This window comes from Lactuca serriola, chromosome 5 (genome assembly GCF_051521515.1).
Source record: "Lactuca serriola cultivar US96UC23 chromosome 5, Lser_US96UC23_V15, whole genome shotgun sequence".
Classification (NCBI taxonomy): Eukaryota; Viridiplantae; Streptophyta; class Magnoliopsida; order Asterales; family Asteraceae; genus Lactuca; species Lactuca serriola.
The window spans coordinates 247,031,599-247,056,491 of record NC_136412.1 but is presented as its reverse complement, the minus strand read 5'-3'; the positions used below and the strand labels follow the sequence as shown (position 1 = coordinate 247,056,491).

General features: G+C 41.3%; 1 non-coding gene across 1 annotated transcript; it reads right to left on the bottom strand.

The window, feature by feature from the left end:
• Nucleotides 1-19,428: 19,428 nt before the first annotated feature.
• LOC145055837 (small nucleolar RNA R71) lies at nt 19,429-19,535 on the bottom strand. The gene has a single exon (XR_013685387.1). It is a non-coding gene; the product is annotated as a small nucleolar RNA R71 (small nucleolar RNA).
• Nucleotides 19,536-24,893: the final 5,358 nt, after the last annotated feature.

Sequence of the window (24,893 nt, the reverse complement as noted above, 5' to 3'; positions counted from 1 at the left end):
ATTCAGATCAAAAGCATAAACAAGACATTATAAGCCTTTCAACAGTTATTAACAACTACTGGCCTATAATCCAAAAATCTCTCGTCGTCCTCCGACTATGCTCGGGGTCCACTACCTGTAATCATAAAAACTGAGTGGGTCAGGCTTGGGAGCCTGGTGAGCATATAGGGTTTTCAACCCACAATAATATACTTATTAACTTCACCAATCACCAATAACCCTGATTACCCATTCCCGTTGTCCTCACTTTACGTCCCTAAACACCTATCACAAGGGACCTAGCCTAAGGATTATCATCGGGATGGACACTACTGCTAAGGGGTTTCCTTAGCCATACATGTCCTTAAGGCAACCATGAGGGGGATGGAGTATGCCAATGAACATTTAATTCATCAACACCTACAAGTTGTGAACCTGCTAGTGTTCCACTGGACTGTCTAGAAAAGTCTGTGGTCGTCATCTATACTCCGCTAGATGACTACAACAACAACAACATCGAGGCCTCTCACCTTTTTAACACACATCAACTATTTCATCTACCCATGTTCTATCCAACATATTTTGTAGATAAAAAGCATATACAATTTAAAACTTGTATAAAACATCAATTCAACAGTCACCTCAATTAAACAATTAATATATTTACACATAACACGTATTTCAAGGTAAATACTTCATATCTATGTGTAAATTGAAAGTAACTACACACTCACATATTTTGATGAAAATCGGGCAGCAATTCGTTTCCTAAAACGATCGTTTCTAATAAAACCAGGAGTTTTATTGAGAAACCGGGCTTTGCAAAAGTCGGGCTTCAAAACCGAAAAGATAAATTTTCCGGGCTTCACGGGCACTTCGTGGAGTATTCCGGGCTTTACAATCGATATCGGGGCTTCACGGAAGGTTAAGGTGAAGAAAATATGAAAAAGGGGCTAAATATGTCAATTTCTTAAAAATATCCGAGAAGGCTCCCAGCCTTCTATTTATCGGGTGAAGCTTCTGATCCAAGGGCTGAGAGTCTTCTGATCCAACGACTGAGAGGCTTCGCAGGGGGGTGGCTCGCACGAGGGTTGCACGTGCGAGGGGCTCGGTGGCAGCTTCTGATTGGACCGCGGCCTACTGGTGCACATGCGAGGTTCGGAGCTAGGCTATGCGAGGCTCGGAACACGCGGCAGCAGGGCGAAGCTTCGGCCGGAGAGCTGGCTGCTTCGGATTGGGCCTCCTCCTTGGTCGAATCAGGATCCGACACGTGGCTTCGCATGACTCAGCAGCTTCGGTGACTCAGCAGCTTGGTGACTCAGTAGTACGCGTGGCACTTTTTCAGCGAGGGTGACGTGGCAACTCGTGACTATGCGAATTTTCTCGATTTTTGCGCCAAAACTTCTAAAATCCATAACTTTCGCATACAAGCTCTGTTTTTGATGTTCTTTATATGCACGCGTAGCTAAAATTACGCTCTACAACTTTCGTTTAGACTTAGTCGGCTAATTTGGACTTTAAATTTTATATTTTTATTTTTAACAGATCGGGACAGGAAATCCGTTAAAAATTCATAACTTCTTCATCCGACATCCATTTTCGTCAGACTTTTTACCATTGTGCTCCTAATGACGAGACCTTCAATTCTCGTTTAGGTTGTGTCGGCTAAAAATCGCTCGATCTAAAATTCGAGTTTTTAGTTGTCTACTGCTAAGCTGGAACTTCGAAAAATCATAACTTCCTCATACGAAGTCAGATTTGGGCGTTCTTTTTATCGAACTTCTCGGTTTAATGAATACTATGACTTTCGTTTAGATTACTAAGGCTAAAAAGTAGTTTATCAAAAACTCACTTTTTACGACATTCAGCACTGTGCCGGTTTTGTCGTGAAACTTCGACAAGTCATAACTTCTTCATTATAACTCGGATTTTGGTATTCTTTATATCCCCAAAATCCTTGTTTCGACCACTACAACTTTATGTAAAGATATCGGGCTTATCTCTCACTTTAATTTTGATGCTTATTTTTATTCTTAATTAATTAAGCCCTAATAATTAAGCATAAAACACATAATTCACATAATATTCACATAATTCCTTTTCATTTCTTCAAAATGAGCTATAAAGGTTAACCTAGACTATCAACTCAATATAAATGTCTAGGCTAGAAACACGAGTGTTACAATTCTCTCCCCTTAGGATGATTCCATCCCCGGAATCACATATCACCAAACAACTACGGGTAGCGACTCATCATGTCACTCTCCGTTTCCCAAGTGAGATTTCGTCCATTCGTATGTTTCCAGTGCACAAGCACTAAATTGACCATCTTGCGTCGTAACTTCATAGTCTTACGTTCAACGATTGCCTCAGGTTCTTCAATCAACTTCTTGTTTTCATCCAACCTTAACTCGGAAATCGGAATTATGTCGGGCACATCTCCCGTGAACTTTCTCAAGTAACACACATGAAAGGTGTTATGAATACCCTCCAGTTCTTCATGTAACTCTAGCTTGTAAGCTTGATTCCCGACCTCTGAAGAACTTTAAATGGTCCAATAAACCATGGACTCAACTTCCCTCTTTTACCAAATCTTATAAGTCCCTTCCACGACGAGACTTTAAGTAAAACCGAATCTCCAACTTCAAAGGTTATCGTTTGTCTTTTCTTGTCAGCATAACTCTTTTGTCGATCTTGAGCAGCTAACATCCTTTCCTTTATCACTTTCAACTTTTCAGCAGTCTCATGGACTATTTTAGGTCCCATAAACTGCTTTTCCCCAGCTTCCAGCCAACATGATGGCGTTCGACACTTTTCCCCATACAAAGCGTGATAAGGTGCCATCTTAATGCTTGAGTGGAAACTATTATTATAGGAGAATTCTACTAAAGGTAAGTGTTCATCCCAGTTACCTTGGAATTCTAGGGTACATGCTCTCAGCATATCCTCCAATGTTTGAATCATTTGCTCGCTCTGACCATCGGTTTGCGGATGGTAAGCTGTACTCAAACACAACTTGGTACCCAATTCCTCTTATAGAGTCCTCCAAAATCTCAAGGTAAAACGACTGTCACGATCGGACACAATCGTTAACAGAACACCGTGAAGCCTCACAATGTCCTTCACGTAAGAATTCGCAAGTTTATCCATAGACCATTTCTCTGTGGCTGCTATGAAATGCGCACTCTTAGTGAAGCGATCAATGACCACCCAAATCATGTCGTGACCGTTCCTTATTCTGGGCAGTTTAGTCACAAAATCCATGGTGATGTCTTCCCATTTACCCATGGGTACGGGTAAAGGTTCTAAACTCCCATACGGTTTCTGATGTTGTGCCTTAACCCTAGCACAAGTTACACACTCGGCCACATACTTAGCAACATCGAGCTTCATCGTCGGCCACCAATAATAGGGTTTTAAATCCCTATACATTTTTGTATTGTCGGGATGAATCGAGTACATGGTCTTGTGAGATTCTTCCATCAGAAGATCTCTTATTCCGCTCGTCTTAGGTACCCAAATCCTATCTTGGAATACCTTCAACCCTTGGTTGTTTGTACTGAACACTAACGTTTTGCCCAAACGTTCTTCCTTTCGGTCATTTTTCTCTAAAGCTTCCTCTTGAGCTTTCTTTATACTTTCCACAATTGTTGAGACAACTTCAATTCTCAACGCTCTTGGCCTTTTCTTTTCAAGGTTTACCTTCCGACTGAGAGCATCAACAACAACATTTGCTTTACCCGGGTGGTAAAGTATCTCACAGTCGTAGTCCTTGAGTAACTCTAACCAGCATCGTTGCCTCATGTTCAATTACTTCTTATTAAAGAGATATTGGAGACTCTTATGATCAGTGAAAAGTTTACACTTTGTGCCATAAAGATAATGCCTCCATATCTTTAAGGTAAATACTACCGTTGCCAACTCCAAATCATGAGTGGGGTAGTTCTTTTCATGCTCCTTCAATTGCCTCGATGCATACGCGATCACTTTATCCCTTTGGGTCAGAACACAACCTAACCCAACTCTAGATGCATCGCTATAAACTGCGAAGTCATCAACTCCTTCAGGCAATGAAAGAATCGGTGCTTCACACAATCTCTTCTTCAACTTCTCAAAGGCTTCCTTATGCTTCTCATTCCAAGCATAAGTGGCTCCTTTGTGGGTCAAAGCTGTTAATGGAGTAGCAATCGAAGAAAAGCCTTGGATAAACCTTCGGTAATATCCAGCTAATCCTAAAAAGCTTCGAATCTCTGTAGGACTTTTTGGTTGTTCCCACTTCATTACAGCTTCAATCTTTGCTGGGTCAACCATTATTCCTTCTTGGTTAACCACATGACCTAAAAATTGGACTTCTTGAATCTAAAATTCACATTTCGAGAACTTTGCATACATGTTCTCCTTTTTTAGGACTTCTAGCACTTCACGTAGATGCTTTTCATGTTCCTACTTGCTTTTAGAATAAATCAAGATATCGTCTATGAATACTATCATGGATTTATCTAAGAATGGTTTACAAACCCTATTCATCAAATCCATGAAAGCTATTGGGGCATTGGTTAGTTCGAACGACATAAATAAAAATTCATAGTGTCCATATCTCATTCTAACCGTAGTCTTTTCGATATCCTGCTCTCTTACCTTTAGTTGATGGTATCCCGACCTAAGATCGATCTTCGAGAAATAGCTCGAACCCGGTAACTGGTCGAACAGGTCGTCGATCCTTGGCAATGGGTACTTGTTCTTTATCGTCACTTTGTTCAGCTCTCTGTAATCGATGCACATTCTCATGCTCCCGTCTTTCTTCTTTACAAATAACACAGGGGCTCCCTAGGGCGATGAACTTGGTCGAATGAAACCTTTGTCAATTAACTCCTGAAGTTGTGTCATAAGTTCTTTCATTTTGATTGGCGCTAATCGATAAGGTGCTTTTGCTATCGGCGTCGTTCCTGGTAACAAGTCGATACGAAATTCTACTTGTCGATCAGGGGGCAATCCAGGAAGATCTTCGGGAAAGACTTTCGGATAATCACACACCACCGGAATATTCTGCACCTCCTTCTTTTCCATCTTAGCATCGATCACAAACGCTAGATATGATGTACATCCCTTGGCCAAACACTTTCTGGCTTTCATTAGGGAAATGATTCCAGAATTTACTCTACGTTTGTCTCCATACACCATAAACGACTCTTTCCCTGGCGGGTTTACTTTTACTATCTTTTTTCTACATAGTATTTCTGCATCGTTGGCGCTAAGCCAATCCATTCCTAAAACTATGTCGAATCCATTTAACTCGATAGGCAATAATTCCTCTTGGAACTTATTCCCATCCAAGTCAATGAGGATGTTTTTTATACGATGGCTAACCGGTACAAACTTGCCACTAGCAATCTCGACTATTATAGCATTAACTAGCATATCTACAGGAAAAGCTAGCTTTCTACCAAATTCATGCGATATAAAGGAGTAATTGGCTCCAGAATCAAACAAAATTTGGGCAGGAAATTCGTTTACGAGAAAGGTACCTGAAGCGGCATCGGCTTCTTCTTTCGCAGCTTCGAGTGTCATCTGAAAGGCTCTTGCCTTCAGCTTTGGTGGTAGATTGGGTTTTGCTACGTCCTTCTTCTTCGGGCAATCCCTCAAAATATGCCCTTCTTCATTGCACCCAAAACATACGTTCTTATTGAAGGTGCATTCATTCGCATAATGTCCTGGCTTTCCATATTTGTAACAAGTGACTTCCACACTGCACTTCCCAGCATATTTCTTCTTACACTTGTCACACCACTTGGCTTCGCTTCCTCCTCCAAACTTTCTCGAACCAGTCTTCGAGAATTTTTTCTTCTTATTGGAACCTGAAGTTCCTTCAAAATTTCTCTTTTCGCCAACTTCAACCTTGCTGGCGGCTCTCCCTTTTATCATATCTTCAACAGACTTGGCATCCCAGATAGCTGCCTCCAAAGTAAGTGCCTGATGTACTGGCACCACGTACTCCCATGGAAGTCCCTTTGCGTACCTGTCAATTTTTGCCAACTCATCTGGGACAATACGCAAAGCAAACTCCATTTTGTTTGTGAAGTTATTCGTATGTTCATCAACGATCATACTCCTCTTCTGTAACGTTAGAAATTGGTTTTCTAACTCAAGTACGTTTTGGGCCGAGCAGTACTTGCGCTTGAAGTGCACTAAGAACTTTGCCCAAGTTAATTGCAGTGGCTCATTAGGGCTTAGGGTTTTCCCCAAAGGTAGTTTGTAACTTGCCTTGGCAATCACAAGTCATGAAAGCCAACTCTATTTCCGAGATCTAGTCCATTACTCCGATAGGATCTTCTTTTCCATTGAAGGTCGATGGCTTGCAAGTCATAAAGTCCTTATACTTGCACCCATTTCTCTCCATCCTACCCTCGTGGTTATTTCTCCTAACCACAAGCAGTTCACTATGACCAACCGATCTACTGTTGTTCCCTTCTTCAGATTGATCGTCATTTAGTTCACGTTGTTCAACTGGAACTGAAGGTTCATCTCTGTCGTTCAGCAACATTTGCCTCAATTCTTCCCTTTGTTCAGCCAACATGGCCTGAATCATAGTTCGTACTCTAGCCATGGTGATGGGTTCGGGTGCAGCTCCTACAATAGGCACTTGTTCCACTACTTGGGGTTGAGGTTGTTGGTTTCTGTTTGCATTTCCAGCTCCACTCCGAATTCTTTCCATTACAATCTATATACCAAATAAGGCGAATTTAGGTCTTTATCCTTGTTAGACATTTTAATTCCCTTATCACTCCGAAACGTTTACATGTTAGTTCTAATCTCGTAATCATACGCTTAGAATCCTACACACATAAGGTTTCCAGATCCGGTCGGCAACAGACCATAGATCCGAACAAATAATGGCACACATGGCAAACACATAGCATTTAGCACATAAGGGCATTTTAGGAATCTTCCCTAAAATAAACTAGTGCTCGTGTCTAAAATATGGTAGACACTCATCTCACAATCATCACTTAGCATTCTAAGTTCAAGTCTAGAAATTCTACAATTTCTTAGTTCGCATAAACTAATGCTCTGATACCAACTGTGACATCCCCTAATTTCTCGGCCGGAAACGACCGATTTAATTTATGCTTTTCAAGATAAAATCAAAGAAATCTTTTTAAAAGATGTTGCGGAATTGGTCCCCAAACAACATATGATAAAAGTTTATCAAAATCCTTCATTAAGAAGGTATATATTTTCCATATATATCAAAACCTCGGGATGTCATGTTCCGATGCAGATCAAAAGCATAAACAAGACATTATAAGCCTTTCAACAGTTATTTACAACTACTGGCCAATAATCCAAAAATCTCTCGTCATCCTCCGACTATGCTCGGGATCCACTACCTGTAATCATAAAAACTGAGTGGGTCAGGCTTGGGAGCCTGGTGAGCATATAGGGTTTTCAACCCACAATAATATACTTATTAAGTTCACCAATCAACAATAACCATGATTACCCATTCCCGTTGTCCTCACTTTACGTCCCTAAACACCTATCACAAGGGACCTAGCCTAAGGATTATCATCGTGATGGACACTACTGCTAAGGGGTTTCCTCAGTCATACATGTCCTTAAGGCAACCATGAGGGGGATGGAGTACGCCAATGAACATTTAATTCACCAACACCTACACGTTGCGAACCTGCTAGTGTTCCACTGGACTGTCTAGAAAAGTCCGTGGTCATCATCTATACTCCGCTAGATGACAACAACAACAACAACAACATCGATGCCTCTCACCTTTTTAACACACATCAACTATTTCATCTACCCATGTTTTACCCAACATATTTTGTAGATAAAAAGCATATACAGTTTAAAACTTGTATAAAACATCAATTCAACAGTCACCTCAATTAAACAATTAATATATTTACACATAACACGTATTTCAAGGTAAATACTTCATATCTATGTGTAAATTCAAAGTAACTACACACTCACATATTTTGATGAAAATCGGGCAGCAATTCGTTTCCTAAAACGATCGTTTCTAATAAAACCAGGAGTTTTATTGAGAAACCGGGCTTTGCAAAAGTCGGGCTTCAAAACCGAAAAGATAAATTTTTCGGGCTTCACGGGCACTTCGTGGAGTATTCCGGGCTTTACAATCGATACCGGGGCTTCACGGAAGGTTAAGGTGAAGAAAATATGAAGAAAGGGGCTAAATATGGCAATTTCTTAAAAATATCCGAGAAGGCTCGCAGCCTTCTATTTATAGGGTGAAGCTTCTGATCCAAGGGCTGAGAGTCTTCTGATGCGACGGCTGAGAGGCTTCGCAGGGGGGTGGCTCGCACGAGGGCTGCGCGTGTGAGGGGCTTGGTGGCAGCTTCTGATTGGACCGCGGCCTACTGGTGCACATGCGAGGTTCGGAGCTAGGTTATGCGAGGCTCGGAGCTAGGCTATGCGAGGCTCGGAACACGCAGCAGCAGGGCGAAGCTTCGGCCGGAGAGCTGGCTGCTTCGGATTGGGCCTCTTCCTCGGTTGAATCAGGATCCGACACGTGGCTTCGCATGAATCAGCAGCTTCGGTGAGTCAGCAGCTTGGTGACTCAGCAAGACACGTGGCACTTTTTCAGCGAGGGTGACGTGGCAACTCGTGACTATGTGAATTTTCTCGATTTTCGCGCCAAAACTTCTAAAATCCGTAACTTTCGCATACGAGCTCTGTTTTTGACATTCTTTATATGCATGCGTAGCTAAAATTACGCTCTACAACTTCCGTTTAGACTTCGTCGACTAATTTTGAATTTAAATTTTATATTATTATTTTTAACAGACCGGGACAGGAAATCCGTTAAAAATTCATAACTTCTTCATCCGACATCTGTTTCATCAGACTTTTTACGGTTGTGCTCCTAATGACGAGACCTTCAATTCTCGTTTAGGTTGTGTCTGCTAAAAATCGCTCGATCTAAAATTCGAGTTTTTAGCTGTCTACTGCTAAGCTGGAACTTCGAAAAATCATAACTTCCTCATACGAAGTCAGATTTGGGCGTTCTTTTTATCGAACTTCTCGGTTTAACGAATAATACGACTTTAGTTTAGATTACTAAGGCTAAAAAGTAGTTTATCAAAAACTCACTTTTTACGACATTCAGCGCCGTGCCGGTTTTGTCGCGAAACTTCGACAGGTCATAACTTCTTCGTTATAACTCAGATTTTGGTATTCTTTATATCCCCGAAATCCTTGTTTCGACCACTACAACTTTATGTAAAGATATCGGGCTTATCTCACACTTTAATTTTGACGTTTATTTTTATTCTTAATTAATTAAGCCCTAATAATTAAGCATAAAACACATAATTCACATAATATTCACATAATTCGTTTTCATTTCTTCAAAATGAGTTACAAAGGTTAACCTAGACTATCAAATCAATATAAATGCCTAGGCTAGAAACACGAGTGTTACATCGAATATGCTCCAACAGCGGAGTCACCACGGTCATCCTCATGTAGAGGTCTCTGGTCGGCACAATCTTGTAGCTAAGCGCATCGGCCACAAAATTGGCTTTCCGTGGGTGGTAAAGGATCTAACAATCATAATCCTTCACGACATCTAACCACCAACGCTGCCCCATGTTCAGATTCGATTGGTCCATGAGGTACCTCAAACTCTTGTGATCCGTGTAGATGGTACAACGGACCCCATAGAGGTAGTGTCGCCAAATATTGAGGGCGAAGACGACCGCCCCCAATTCCAAATCATGTGTCGGGTAGCTCACCTCGTGAGGCTTCAGCTACCTCGAGGCGTAGGCAATAACATGCCCTCTCCACATCAAAACTGCACCTAAACTCGAAATGGACACATCATAGTACACCACGAAATCCTCCATGCCCTCGGGTAGGGCGAGGATCGATGCCTCGCAGAGTCTCTGCCTCAATGTCTCAAACGCTGCCTGTTGCTCAGGCCCCCAATGAAAAACAACGACTTTTTTCGTCAGCCGGGTCAGAGGTACGGCTATCTTGGAGAAGTCCCGAATAAATCCCTATAATATCCTGCTAATCTGAGGAAACTCCGAATCTCAGATGGAGACTTCGGAACCTCCCATCTCATCACGACCTCCACTTTGGCCAGGTCAACCAATATCCCGTTCTGGCTGACAAGGTTCCCGAGAAACTGTACCTCACACAACCAAAACTCACACTTGGAGAACTTGGCATACAAGCTCTCCCTCCTCAAGGTATCCAAAACCTCTCACAGATGCTCCTCATGTTGTGCCTGCGTCTTGGAGTAAACCAAGATGTCGTCAATGAAAACTATCACAGACCGATCCAGAATTGGTCTGCACATGCGGTTCATGAGGTCCATGAACGCGATAGGGCGGTTGGTGAGCCCGAAAGGCATCACCATGAACTCGTAGTGGCTATAGCAAGTCCGGAAAGGAGTCTTCTATATATCCTCATCCCTGAGCCTCATCTGATGGTAACCTAACCGCAAGTCTATCTTGGAAATCCAAGATGCTCCCTGAAGCTTGTCAAACAAATTGTCTATCCTCGGGAGCGGGTAACGGTTTTTCACCGTTACCTTGTTCAACTCCCGGTAATCTGTACACATGCGGTGCGACCCTTCCTTCTTCTTGACAAAAAGGATCGGGGCTCCCCAACACGGGCTACTCGGCCTAATAAATCCCTTGTCTAGCAACTCCTGTATCTCGGGAGGAGCCAATCGATATGGTGCCTTGGCTATCGGAGCTACACCAGGGACTAGGTCAATCCTGAACTCCACCTGTCGCTCCGGAGGTATTCCAGGCAACTCCTCTGGGAATACATCCATGTAATCTTGCACCACCGGTACATCACTTGTCGTCATCTTGCCCGCCTCCCGAGCATCCATAACATAGGTGACATACCCAACACAACCCTGCTGAAGATAACCCCTAGCCCTCGCTGCTGAATATAGCGCTGGTCCACGTTGTGGCCTCTTGCCCTGAACCACCAGCTCTCCCCCACTCGGGGTCCTGATCCGAACCAACTACTACGCGCAATCGATCACTGCCCAATTGGGGCTCAGCCAATCCATGCCTATAATAACCTTGTTCCCCCGCAGAGGTATGGGAACCAAGTCTATCAGGTAGCGCTCCTCGAATAACCTCAAAACACAGTCCCTGAAGACCTCTGATACTCGCACCGATCGATCGTTCGCTATCTCGACCTCTAGAGGGCAATCCAACATGCCCGAAGACTCATGGAACCTCTTGTTAAGCGCAAGGGAGACAAATGATCGAGTAGCGCCCAAATAAAATAACACCTGAGCTAGGATACCGTTCACATGGAACGATCCTAAACAAGACATATTACATGGAACATCAAAATCATAAGCAACATAAAATAAAAGTTAGGAAGAAGAAATCATACGCGTCACCACATCCAGTGTGGCGCGTGCCTCCTCGGTAGTCAACTGAAAGGCCCGACTCCTCACCACTGGAGCCTCCGCTTTGCCTTGCCGTCCATCAGTGATCCGCAGGGTCGTTGGGGCTGGCACCTTCACTGGCGCTGATGCTATCAACTGAGGGCAATTGGCCTTCTTGTGGCCCTTCTGATTGTAATGATAGCAAATCAAGTCTAATGTCTGGAACGTGGGAGCGGTGGCAGTGCAATCCTTGCCAAAGTGCCCAACCCTGCCGCACTTATAGCAGCCTGATGACCCTAGTCTACACGCCCCCTCGTGCGGCTTGCCGCACTTTCCGCAGCGGCTCCGGCCCTGATGGCCCTTCGACCTAACGTTGGATCCCTTGGGTTTTTCCCCGAAACCCTAGTTATTTGTCCGTCCTCCACATTCCTCTTCCGGATGTGCTCCAGATCAATCTCCCTCTCCCTCGCCCTGGCAATCATAGAATCCAGGGTCGGACATGTTGAAAAGCTGACATGCTCCCAGATATCAGCTCTCAACATGTCATGATAGCGGGTCCTCCTCATATCCTCATCCCCTGCGTACTAAGGTACCAATAAGTCCCTCTCGAAACTTGGCAGTAATCTCCGCCACCATCTCTGTATTCTGTCTCATGTTTAGGAACTCCCTGGCCAGTTGCTGAAGCTCCACAGCCGGCATAAACTCCGCCCTAAACCTGGTCACAAAGTTGGACCAGGTCATAGCCTCCGCCGCTAAGGCTCCCAATGAATCACCAACTGACTCCCACCAATCTCTCGCCCTGTCCCTCAAACACTTGGCAACATACCATACCTTCGACCCCTCAGAGCACAAGCTAGTCAACTAAGCAGACTCCATGTCTTCAATCCACCTCCTAGCAACGATGGGGTCTTTCACCCTGTGGAAGTCTGGTGCACCACATCCCCTAAAGTCCTTAAGGACAGTGTATGCGCCCCTGACTAGCTAGACGCCCAGTCACTCTGAAATTCCCTGAGGTGATCCTCCATCAACTCGATAGTACCTTCCTTGATTGACCCGAAGATCACCAGGGTCGACTCAAGGATGCATCTCATGATCTCAGAAGCAATGAACTCACACAGTCCCCCATTAATTGGCTCAGCACCTGACCTCGAGCCGGATCCTAATCCGGATCCCGATCCTGAACCTCCCCCTCCATATCGTGTAATCATCACCATTCTGAAACAAAATACATAGTCGTGAGAACCAAACATATTCTTGGGGGTCTCACACACTCTACAAGTTCCCTGGTTTCGTCTCAGCCCTCCTTGACTCGAGTACGGATCCTCTGCTTTTAGTAGTACGGGCCCGTACTACCTTCCACATATATCCGTACTTTCCTCAAGGATTTCTTCGGCTTCACCAAGTCCCTTCAACTACTACCGCACTCTTTGCTAACTCATCCTAGGCTCACCCTAGGGTAGCTCTCCGACCTACTCTCCGCCATCAGCTGCATAAGGAACTCCTGCCACCTTTACTTAACTAGCTTGCGAATACCATTACATTTTACTAAGACCAGATAATTCCTGGAATGAAAATTCCTACCCCACAATGGTTGGACTCAAACAAGAGCTACGAAGTAGGGCCAGACCTAACCTTCTGAAATTATTTCGCCCTTGCAATATGTAACTTAACGTATACGTTTACTAGCTAGTTAAAGATAACTGGAACTGCCGAATCACAAAGCAACAACATTCGGGCATTGAGTAACACAATCCGACATACTCTATCCAAGCTATCTTATAACTGACTAATCAGTATTATCGTGAAGTTCAGTAAACACATATAGCAGGCATATCAGGCATCTTCCTAGATCCTCTAGACCTATTCTAGCATGCAGTACTCAAAATCATATCATATCATAACATAACATATATGGACATGTTGGGAAAACTTACTTGATCTTGGTCGGTCGCGCACATATTGTTCTTTTCAAAGTTCTTTTCTCTTTTCAAATTTATTTTTATAAAAAGGGTTTTACTTTTGAAAATTTTCATACGAAGTCCTTAGTTTGAGTTCAGACACCCCTAGGAGTGTGCCCGATCCCTCAAACCAAGGCTCTGATACTAACTTGTAACGTCCCCATTTTCAAGGCCAAAAAATTTCATTTTTCATTAAGAAACTCATAAAACAGTTTATCCAAAACATTACCAATGTCAAACCAAATCATAGAATTGTAACAACGTGTCTCAAAACCATATCATGAATAGTAATAAAAATCAAAGTACAATCCCAGAAAGCTCGGTGCAGAAAACATGTGTGAGTGTGATGTGCCGCTACCGCGTCGGCTCTTTCCTCTTTGTTGAGGAGGTACCTAAAACAAAACCGAAAACTGTAAGCACGATGCTTAGTGAGTTCCCCCATCATACCACATACCATACGAAACACATACTGTCAGGCATACCAGGGATCCCAACCTACCCAATGCCAGGCATATCTGGGTGCCCGACCTACCTTGCTGAGCATACCGGGGTGCTCAACCTTCCCCTATCAGACATATCAGGGTGTCCGACCTACCATTCGGTCCTAAACAACCAAATTTGGGGACTATTCCCCCATTCTACTACCACTATCACATAACATTATACCATGCTAACACAAAACATATCAGGTAGTAACGACCTAGATGATTATCACAAAGACAATCATCTATCATACAACTCCTACTAGTGGGCTGACATTTTGGCCTTAGACCCATTTCTACTGGAATGTAACTCACCTCGTAAACTGCGTGTCGAATCTCGCGGAGGAATCTCTAATTGCTGCTCCGATGACTCTCAGCTATCAGAGACACATAACACTCAATCAGAGTCTATAACATTCCTTGAGGTAAAATGACCATTTTACCCCTTGGTCCAATTTGAGAACATTCAAACGACCCCACTCTAGTACATTACATTCAACATACCCTTGGCCCATCTAGACTCCCCAAAGGTCCATAGATGGCCTAATTTTCCAAATTGGGACCAACCCTTCAAATGGGCCTTTTCAAAAAAAATATTCCAAATGGGCCAACATGGCCCAAGGGCCAAAATCTTTTAACTCTAGATTCCCAGGCCCAAACTTATGCTTTACAATGGGCTATGAGGCCTAAAAGTCCAGGCCCAACCTTATAAGGCCCAAAGACCCAAGGAGTCCACTCTGCATGCGTACACACGGCGTACCTGGCACGTACGTCCGACGTATGTTGGCCTTGACCCTATACGGGAAGTTGACCTAGTACGTGTGGCGAACTAGGGAGTATGCCCAGCGTACTGGCCAGCCTCCTTGGGGCTTCACCCATGAATTAATCCATTCAGCCTTTACGTCCAAAATGCAGATCAATGTCCGTTTAGACCTGCTAGACCATAAAGTCATGAACTTTATGTGCTTGCATGCAAGTTGGGGTAATAAAAGATTTTGGTCCATTAATCCAACTTTATGACCATCTAACTCTTGCATGGTTTTGGCTGAACCACCAAGATCCGATTTTTATGACTCTAGTTGCTTCCAAGAGTCCAAAAAGACAGCTCTTAAGCTCGGGAACCGACCATACTCAAACACTCCCAACAATGGGTCCAAAAAGGGCATAAAAACCCCAAATAAACAAATCGAATCATACAGTGGTCAAGTATGGAGCTTGATACCTTAAAAGAGTAAAAAATGGTGTTAATCCTCTAGATCTACAAGATCTTGGTGGATCCTTGCTTCTTCTTCAAGCTCCTTTCTTCTCTTCTCACTAACATAACACAAACACTCTCAACAATGGCTTCTAGAACACGAAAGCACAAAAAGGGAGCTAGGGTTTTCGTGGTGGCTGGGTAGGAGTGAAGGGAGGTTGAACCAACAGGGGGTTTATGTTCTTTATATAGGGAGCAACAGATTTTAGGGTTTAAGGGTCTACACACATACGCTGGGCGTACTCCGGGTACATTGGGCGTACGTGCTTGGCCTTCGTGCTTCCTTTCCACAAGTACGTTGGGCGTACCACGCTTTGTACGCCCCGCGTACCCAGCTCCTTCAACCCAAACACACCATACTTTAGTTATAATGAATAATAATAATACCTGGAAAATCCCGGATGCTACAGCAATTCTCATTTGTTAGTTCTGCCACCGAGCTAAGAAGAACCCTTCCTACATATTCATTTACTTATATATATATATATATATATATATATATATATATATATATATATATATATATATATAAAGATATATAGTGAGACAGGGAGATATACAAAGATATATAAGGACAAGGTTAAAGAACTCAAACCTTGAGATCAACAAAAAAATGGAGGCAAAATTAATGTATTAGGAGTAGCCATTATAGTATGATATTTGGAGTAAAGTGGTATATATAGAAGAACTTTTATCCTGAAGCAAAAATGATTGAGAAACCAAGGTATTATCAATCAATGATAATCTAATGGTGTTGATTAAAAGGACGACCACTTTCCCTCTGATACAAGTTGTGAGATCAGGGAGATATATGGAATATCTAAGGATATTGTTAGAGAACTCAAACCTTGGGATCAACACAACAGAGGAGGCAAACGATCTTTCCAGTCAAGTTTGGATAAACTAGTTAAGCCTTCAAGATTTTAAAGAAACAAAGTATTCACGATAATATAAAAGAGTATTAAAAGTATGAACAGGAACAAGAAAAAAGAGAATTAGAAGATCAACTGAATGATTCTTGATTGATACTTACAATGTGTGAAAAATTGTAAGGGATTACATGGGGTGATGGTCCTATTTATTCTAGCGTGGAACCAATGAAACAAGGAGATATATGTATTAAAAGCTAACTATAGATAAACCACGTGACACATTGGTGTGGTTAACATTTGTCTCATATATGTACTAAAAGCTAACTATAGATCAACCACTTGAATCATCTTCAAATCATTCATTCTTATTCAATCACGAAAATCTTCATAAGCTCGGACCACTTCATCCTTATCTACTTCCAAATAAAAACCATCATAGAATCCTGATACTTCGGATTACATAAGGATCTCTTTTCATGGTCTAGCAATATCCCCTAAGTGACCTTAGCAATCATCATAATTTTATATCTTCTCGTCAAAAGCAAACAAATATGCCTTTTGTCACAAACTTCTAACTTTTATCCACCATGAGAGCTGCTTGATCAGCACCTGCATAGTTTTTCCAAAATCTTCTAACTTGGAAGATTTAAATATTAATCTTTGAAGCACACTGGTGTGAACAAAATGCTTTTATTCAAACCTAAAAAGCTCATTCTTTTCTGAATTCTTCTTCTTGTATACATATCTGAGCTATGGATCTATGATATGTCCTTTATTTAGAATATCAACTTCTTCCATCTCGGTGTCGATTGGATCAAGGATCTTTTCTGTTTCGAATCAAGAAGCAAACTCGACCTCCGAATGACTAAATTCAGCAATATAATCTATTAGAAAATTTAGAGCAACATTATATACTCCAATGCCAATTTTAGAGAATTTCTTCTTTTTGAGATGAGCAACAATTACAACAACATCGCTTGGGTTGATGGAAGGAAATTATGATGGGTTTTGAGCATTACATCAATCCTATGGTGCACATGAAAACCCTAAAGCTTTGATCTAGGTTTCTCTAATTGTACATGCAAATCATCCAAAGCTTGTAAACCCTAATTCTAGCACACAAAAATCGAAAACAATAACTAAAACAAGTTTAGATGATTACCTTTCAATTGCAGCAAGAATCTTCAACCTTTGAGAGCTTTAGTATCACAAGTGTAATACCTCTAATTGATCACTGATATTGCCATATTTATACTTATTTTTAGGCAATATTTAAGTACATTTTTATTAATAAGTTGATAATATGTTTAGAATAATGATACTTACGACTTTAAATTGTTATTTTTAGTCAATTAAAAGGATTTTCGAATAGAGGGACCAAAAGTGACAATATGTAGAACATGGGAGACTTGGAAGACAAGAGATGAGCAAATCCACGGAAGCTACTAAATTCACGACGTGGCAAAGTTAGCCACGGCGTGGCATGAGGATTCTAGAAGATAAAGATCGCGATTCGGAGGATTCCTTGCCCGGTAAGGATAACTTGAAGCCCACGACGTGGCCTGGATAGCCACGACGTGGCACGGGGTTTTGGAGGCTATTTAAGTGTTCCTGATTATTACGAAAAAAAGGAACCTTTTGGCTGAAGGAAGGAGTTCCAGGAGACGAATTGGAGCGAAAGAAAGGGTCTGGAAGAAGGTTTTCAACACCAAAAAGAATAAAGGTCTATATTTTAGTTAATTAAGAACATGTTTTCTATTACTTTAATTTGTGTTGGTTTATTAGTTGCTATGATGAGCAGCTGAATCTAGCTAATCTTGTTTAGCTAGATAAAGCTTCCAACTTATGAATAGTTCAATGTTTATGGATTAAGTTTAGTTGGTAAAAATTGCTTGTGTTTGATTTGTATAACCTAGCATGCTATTGTTTATTTCTCTAATTGATTGATTGCATGTTCTGTGTAGCTTAGTGACCATTAACTGCATGAATTTGTTTACCTAATGATTTAGTGAACATTAAATTGTTAGAGCTAGGATTGACCAATCTTAGTTAGTAACTAGAGTAAATAAGCTTAGCTGTGCTAGAGAACGTGTATTGTGACTATAATTGCGTTTATATTACAAATCTTACATAGCATATTTACATTCATAATTAGTTATGTGTTTAATTATGTGTGAACATACATGGTTTGACATTAATTAGTTAATTATTGGTAAACTTAGAACTAAATTACTAATACAACTAAAAACCAACTTAATAATCTGTAATCATTAGCTAGCCATAAGGAAGAAGTGGATTCAAACTAAACAAGAGTGTGTTTTTACTTATTGAATTTGATTTAAGTTCATCTGATCTTGTAAAGCAGATAAAACCCCTTTTAAACTTGTTAATAATTAGGTTAATCTAATATAAGTAAATTAATTAATAACACCGTTCCTTGTGATCGACACCCGACTTACCCAAACTACACTGTAATCTGACTAGTTACACTACCTATAAGTGCATAGTTAGTTTAAGTTTGTTAGGTTATAAATATTAAAATTAGTGGGTACTTTTGTGCACATCAAGTTTTTGGCGTCGTTGCCGGGGAACGGCTTAGTTTTTAGCTTATTTATTTGTATTAAAGTAATCGATCCTTCTTGTGGAGTAAAAACCTCAAAAAGTTAATTTTTCAGCAAAATATAATTTTTTTCTGTCAGTCACAGAGCCCACGACGTGGCCAGATACCTGCCACGATGTGGACATTTAAAAAACTAGATTTTTAGTTGTTAGTTAGTTTTTCTTATTTTAGTTCAGTTTTACGTTTTTAGTTTAGCAAGTTGCAGGAGTTCATGACCAGAAGCTCAAACACACCCTTAGTGCCACCACTTGAAGATCCCGAGTCTGCAATTCACAAGAAAAAGACGCCCTTACAAGAATTGAAGTCAGCTTTTCAAGGAAGTCGGGAAAGAAGACAGGAGAGTCAAGTTCATCCGCGAGGCACAAGAGCAATATTGAGCACTTGGATCAATCACCCGTCCAAACCGAGTTCGAATATGATACCTAGCCAGAATTTGAAGAACACACAAGCGAACCCGAGAATGAGCCAAGGAACGAGATGGCAGCAATTGAAGAGATGTCCATGGGAGCTTACATGAAGCGGATCCAAGAAGATGTGGGTCCCAGTTTAGTCCAACCCGCAATACCTGCCACTGCCACATTCGAGTTGAAGGGACACATATTGACTGCACTGAAGGACATCCCATTTTTCGGGAAAGATCATGAGGATGCTTTTAAGCATCTAGATGAAGTCAACGACATTGCGGATTACTTCAATGTCCCAAATGTCAACAGAAACACAGTCTTGCTTAGGATGCTTCCCATCACTTTCAAAGGAGCTGCTAAGGAGTGGTTAAAAGCACTTCCACCGGGTACAATTACCACTTGGGCTAAAATGCGTGAGCAATTCCTGGACTAGTTTTGCCCGCCATCCAAGATAGCCAAACTCAAGAAAGCAATAGCCAACTTTGAGCAACAGTCGGGGGAGTCATTATACGAAGCATGGGAGCGGTACAAGGGCTTGCTCAGAAATTGCCCTCAACATGATCTAAATGTGCAACAAGAGATGTCAATCTTCTATGATGGGGTCAACGTTATGACAAGACAACTCCTTGATTCGCAAGGACCTTTGACAAAGAAAAATCCAAGGGAGGTCAAGGAGCTAATTGAAGAATTCGCGAAGCATTCTCGCGAATACCACAACCCTAGGCAAGATAGAATCAAAGGCGGTGGAGGGGCCCAAACTGAAGAAATAGCAGCTGTAATGGCCATGCTGAATAATTTGGATCGAAGGATAACACAAATGGACCAGTCAATACATGCCATAAGAGTGGTTTGCGAGAGATGTAGTGGTCCACACTTGACCAAGGACTGCAATGTAGATGAGTTTGGGAACAGAAAAGCTCAAGTGTGCTACTCTAGTAGGGATAAGTTTGATGAGGACTGGAGGAAACCGAAGAAGGAGTGGCTGCCATATGAAGAGTATAAGAAGCAAAAAGTGTTGGATTAGTGTCTAAGGCTACAACTAAATTAGGCAAGTATTTGACCCGGTTGTGCTTGGTCCTTTTGGGTTGCCTTCACCATAGCAACTTGATAGGATGATTTATTAAGAGAGAGTAAATATTATTATAAAGAATAATAATATTGTTAGTATAAGTCATAGAATTAATTAGAATTAATTTGGTGACTTAAAGAGGTTAATTTAATAAAAGGGTATAAACTGTCAATTGTTTGATAGTTAAACTTTAGACTGTAAATCAATATAGATATGGATTGGACGGATTCTAGAAGCTAAAGGATAGCTCAAATCATCCAAGACTTATCTTAGGAATGGATTTGGATAGCCTTAAGAGAAGATTATCCAATAGGGTTTAGGTTGTAACCCTTAAGGAGTCTACAAGTATAAATAGACCCCATAGCTAAGGGAATTCAGAACTTAACCTAAAGTAGAGAAGCTCTGGCCGAATTCCTCCCCTCTCCTCTCTCCCAAATCATCCTCCTTGCTATTTGGTGTTTGTAACCCATTAGAGGAGTGACAATTGTGACTCTAGAAGCTCCAAGACAACAAGGTCATCAAAGGAATTCAAAGGTATGGTTCTAGATCTGTTTCAATGTTGTTATTTAACCTAATTAGCTATTAGAAGTCTTGGATTCAAAGCATGTTTAATTAGAAAGCCTAGATCCGAGCATTAGGGTTTTGCATGCGCACATAGGAAAGTTCTTATGGCTAAAACCCATCAGTGGTATCAGAGACTTGCTTGGTTTTCATTAAATTGTTGCTTAATTGTATGAAACAAACTTGCAAAATTCGAATTTTTGGTTTCTGAGTCATGGAATCGGCGAGTTCCAAAGTGGACTCGGCGAGTTGGCCTGACTCGGCGAGTCCCTTTGTGCAGTCGGCGAGTCCAAGCGTCAGGAATGGCCAGATTCGGGATTTTTCCATAATTATCTTATGGAAACTTTCCTTAATCATATTAGATCAAACCTAATCCGATTTTTTGATATATATGACTATAATATTGATCTAATTAGAGGTAATTATCAACTAATAAAATATTTAATTTCCTTATATGATAATTAATTAATTATTTCGATTATTTTGGTAATTATCTTAAAAAAAGAAATCTTGAATAAATCAAATATAGATAATTAGGAAATTAATTGTTAATTGAAATTATTTGTTATTTGATCCTCCATGTTTTAAATGTTTAAAACTTGTCCTCAAGTTTTTAAATTTATATTTTGTGATTAAAAGTTTTATTTAGACAACTTAAATTTCAAAACCCTAGATTTTAAAAAGGTTTAAAATACAACCCTATACTAATATAATATTACTAGAATAATATATATATATATATATATATATATATATATATATATATATATATATATATATATATATGTATAACTAAAATGTAAGTCTTACCATTAGTAGGCCTCATTCACGAAGCCGATCTATAAGGTGGGTATAAGGTTGCGGCCTATAAAATGGCGCTTAATGGGTGTACACTCACACCCACCGCTTGCTTGATCGGTGGAGGGTCGTTAGCCGAACGGGTAGGATAGGGCAACTTCATTAAAAGTATAATAAGTAATACAAAGTAACTACACAATTTTTAAAATTTCCCAATCTTAGTTACTTTAGGAAAAGTGAATTGATGCAATCCCATGAAGTTACACTTTGCACCCTTGCTAAGAAGTTAGTGGAGCGTGTGTGGTTTACCGGCACACTAATTGGTTCTAAGCAAAGGTGGCAAAGGGTGATTCATTATTTATCATAGTTCAATGGAGCGTGCGTGGTTTACCGGCACATCGAATAGGTGATTGTTACAATGAAGGCACCATGTGAATTTGCATGGTAATTCACACCCGCTTTGTGATCCTCGGTATCCCAGTCACAAACAAGAGGGGCATATCGAGATTTAAACATGCCATTGAATAGTTTTCAATGAATCTCATCCGAACCTAGGAATTCTCAACACCTTAGGACTAATAGTTAGGTTTTGTGATGGAGAATTAGTGAATCGTCATTCACTTACCTTCAATTTATTTGCATATTAGATTACGGCATCCCTTTTCTAGTATGTAAATGTTATTGTTGGATCCTAGCCCTAATTTTTCTTATTGGGTGATAATTAGGGATTCTTATTCTAATCTATCTTTGTCTTTTCTATTTGGAGATGTCGAACGCAAAAAACGCTGCTGCTAGTTCTTTCACGTTGATGAGCCTTTGCCAAAAGGTCACCTTCGATGGAACGAACTTTAGCAAATGGATAAGATACATTCGCACCATTGCTCGCTATGAGGATAAGGAGTATGTCCTCGATGAGAAGCTCGAGAAAATCAACCCCGAAATCGCTACTCCGGCTGAAATTACCGCTTTTGAAACTCATGAGCGAGATGCAACAAAGGTACATTGCATCATGATAGCCACCATGAACTCCGAATTCCAAAAGTCCTACGAGGACATGTACCCGTACAAGATGCATCAAGACTTATTGGAGAGATACCACCAGAACGCGAGACAAGAGCGTTATGAGATTTTCACCAACATGATTTCCGCTAAGATGGGTCATGGAGAATCTCTTACCGTGCACCTGCAAAAGATGCAAAGGTATGTCGACCGCCTTCGCAAGTTGAATGTTGACTTTGGAGAAGACTTGGCGATCGACATGGTGCTTCACTCTTTGCCTCCGATGTACAATCAATTTAGGATGACCTACCACCTGAACAAAGAGGAGGTCACCCTAAGCAAACTCCAAGGTCTCTTGAGGGTCGCTGAGAGCAACTTCAAAGACAAGTCTGTTGCATCAACTCCCAATCCGCCTGTTGCTCCTGTCTTGGCTATCGGTCAAGGGAAGGGAAAGAAGAGGAAGGCTTCGTCTAAGAACTATCGCAAGGTTAAAGCCCGAGATGGTGCCTCTTCTAGTGGGACCAAAGTTGATCCCGCTAAGCCCTGCCCTAACCCGAAGGAGGCAGAATGCCACCACTGCCACAAGATAGGACATTGGAAGAGAAGCTGCCCAGAGTACCTGCAAGCCATCATGGAAGGAAAGATCAAGCCATCTTTCGCAGATATATACACAATTAAATCTAACGATTCTAATCATGCTATTTCTTGGGTTCTTGATACCGGTTGTGGTTACCACATTTGTTCTAATGTGCAGGGACTACGAAGAAGTAGGGATGTGGAGCAAGGAAGAATCAATCTAATCATTGGGAACAGAAGATCGTCACTTGTGACCACGATTGGAGTGTATTCTTTAGTGCTTAGGAATAATTTATGTTTAGATTTGAACAATTGTTGCTATTCGCCAGAAATGGCTAGAAACATCATTTCATTTCATGGTTTATATAGACAAGGTTTTACATTTTCTTTTAATAATGAGAATGGTTCTATTTTGGCTTATCTAAATGGTGTCTTTTACTTTGAAGCTATACCATGTAATGGAATTTATGAAACTGTTATGATTGTTGGTAACTTAGGAAATGATGTTTTGAATATAGATTCTTCCACTAGTATGGATAAAGCATCCTTGTGGCATTGTCGTCTTGGACATGTCAACAAGAAACGCATAGCCCAACTCCAAAAGGATGGAGTGTTGGAGTCATTCGACCTTAGGGAAGATGACACATGCGAGTCTTGTTAACTTGGAAAGATGACTAAGTCACCCTTCACGAGTACGTGTGAAAGGGGTGAAGGTCTATTGGACTTAATACATACCGATGTATGTGGACCGTTTAGATCAACCACGAAGGATGGGAACCGCTTCTACGTGACTTTTACCGATGATTATAGTAGATATGGGTATATCTATCTAATCAAGCAAAAGTCAGAAACCTTTGAAAAGTTTAAAGAGTTCAAGAATGAAGTGGAGAATCAATTGGGCAGGAAAATCAAGATGCTTCGATCCGATCGAGGAGGAGAGTACCTAAGTCTTGAATTCCACGATTATCTCAAGGAGTGTGGAATAGTTTCACAATTGACGCCTCCTAGGACACCGCAGTTGAATGGTGTGGCAGAAAGGCATAATCGAACCTTGTTGGATATGGTTCCCTCTATGATAAGTTGTGCTTCACTACCTATCTCTTTTTGGGGGTATGCCTTAGAGACTGCCGCCCATATCCTTAACCGAGTCCCTACAAAAAAGGTTGCCAAAACACCTCACGAGATGTGGACAGGGAAAGCTCCCTCGTTAGCACATATCAAGGTTTGGGGTTGTGAGGCTTTCGTAAAACGAGATACTCACGACAAACTCGAACCTCGAAGTGAGCGATGTATTTTCATCGGCTACCCGCAAACATCCTTTGGATATCTCTTCTATAGACCGAAGGACAATGTTGTCTTTGTTGCGAGGAGAGGAACTTTACGAGAGCGAGAACTCATAGGCCAAGGAGATAGTGGGAGGAAAATCGAGCTTGAAGAGATTCAAGAGTCGATAGATGAAGGAACCTCTACCGCTGGCGCTCAACCCGAGGAGGAAACTCCGGTTGAACCGATTGACGAGTCCTTACCTCTTAGACGTTCCGATAGAGTTAGAGTTCATCCCCAGTTTTATGGTTTTCATATTACTACCAAAGGGGACACGTATATTAGTGATGGTACACTAGTAAACCTTGATGAACCTAATATCTATAAGGAAGCCATGGCAGGCCCGGAGTCTACAAAATGGAAAGAGGCGATGGATAGCGAGATCCAATCCATGTATGATAACCAAGTTTGGAATTTGGTTGATTATGTGCCCGGACGTAAGACCGTTGGGTGCAAATGGATCTTCAAGAAGAAGACCGACGTGGATGGTAAAGTACACACATATAAAGCGCGATTGGTTGCGAAGGGCTTTACTCAAACTCCCGGATTTGACTATGATGAGACCTTCTCACCAGTTGCGAAGATTAAATCTATTA